Genomic DNA, 943 nt, shown 5'->3' on the forward strand with positions numbered 1-943 from the left:
ACACACTATGAGGAAATAATTTGGATGTGGAAGAGTTTATCTCCAGAGACTATGATGGGTAAAAAAGTGAGGAGATCTGAATGTCTCCTGAAGCCACTGTGCAGTGTATATTATGACAAACTAGTCAAGTCTAAGTTGAAGAGATCAGACCCTAACAGAGAGGGGTCCGGCCCTGAGACACCCCATTGTTGTCTGTCTTAGTTCTCCATTCTTTCGCAGTGGCAGTATCGTAGCCAATGAGGTTTGTCCGAGGCATGATTATTGCTAGTTGAAAACTTTACCCAATACCCCGCCTTGACGACTTGAAATACAGTTGGTCATGGCAATTTTTGATGGTCTTTAAGGAGACTGATGATGTGCTGAATATCAAGCTCTGTCACATATTCTGATAAGTTATACAAGTTTTACCACATGTCCTAATAACCGGTGGTTTTCACATACATGTTGATCATCCTGACGACAAACTCACAACAGATTTCTGTGCAGAGCTACAGACTTTCCTACAACATGTGAGAGGCCCACACACACTCACGGTCACACATTGGATTTAGTTTTAACAAAAGATGTTATTTCAAACATTATTGTCAAGAACATTGGCCTGTCTGACCATTTCTGTGTTTTCTTTGACATGTCAGTTTTACCTGCTGCCCAAAACACATCAGTAGCTGGAAAAAAGATATTTAAATGATCACACTGTGTTTATGGAAGCCATGTCTGTGTCAGGGAGCCAAACATCAGACTCTGCTGATTCACTTCTTCACCACTTTTAAACTTAAACACATACTGCCCGCAAGTCAACGACAAGGCCTCATTTCTGCCAACTGACTGTCCAGGTAAGTTGGTGACTAATATTAGACTGAGGCGGTCGCTTGGACGCCGTCTCTGTCTGAAAGCAGTGATAATGAGTTTTTGTCGGGCTGGAGAAAGTTTTACGTCTGATGGA

At 42.1% G+C, this 943-nt stretch overlaps 1 non-coding gene across 1 annotated transcript; it reads left to right on the forward strand.

Annotated features, from left to right (window-relative positions):
- The first annotated feature begins 207 nt into the window (after positions 1 to 207).
- Positions 208 to 348, forward strand: LOC113141709 (U4 spliceosomal RNA). The gene has a single exon (XR_003296786.1). It is a non-coding gene; the product is annotated as a U4 spliceosomal RNA (small nuclear RNA).
- Positions 349 to 943: the final 595 nt, after the last annotated feature.

The sequence above is a fragment of the Mastacembelus armatus genome, chromosome 8, assembly GCF_900324485.2.
Source record: "Mastacembelus armatus chromosome 8, fMasArm1.2, whole genome shotgun sequence".
NCBI lineage: Eukaryota > Metazoa > Chordata > Actinopteri > Synbranchiformes > Mastacembelidae > Mastacembelus > Mastacembelus armatus.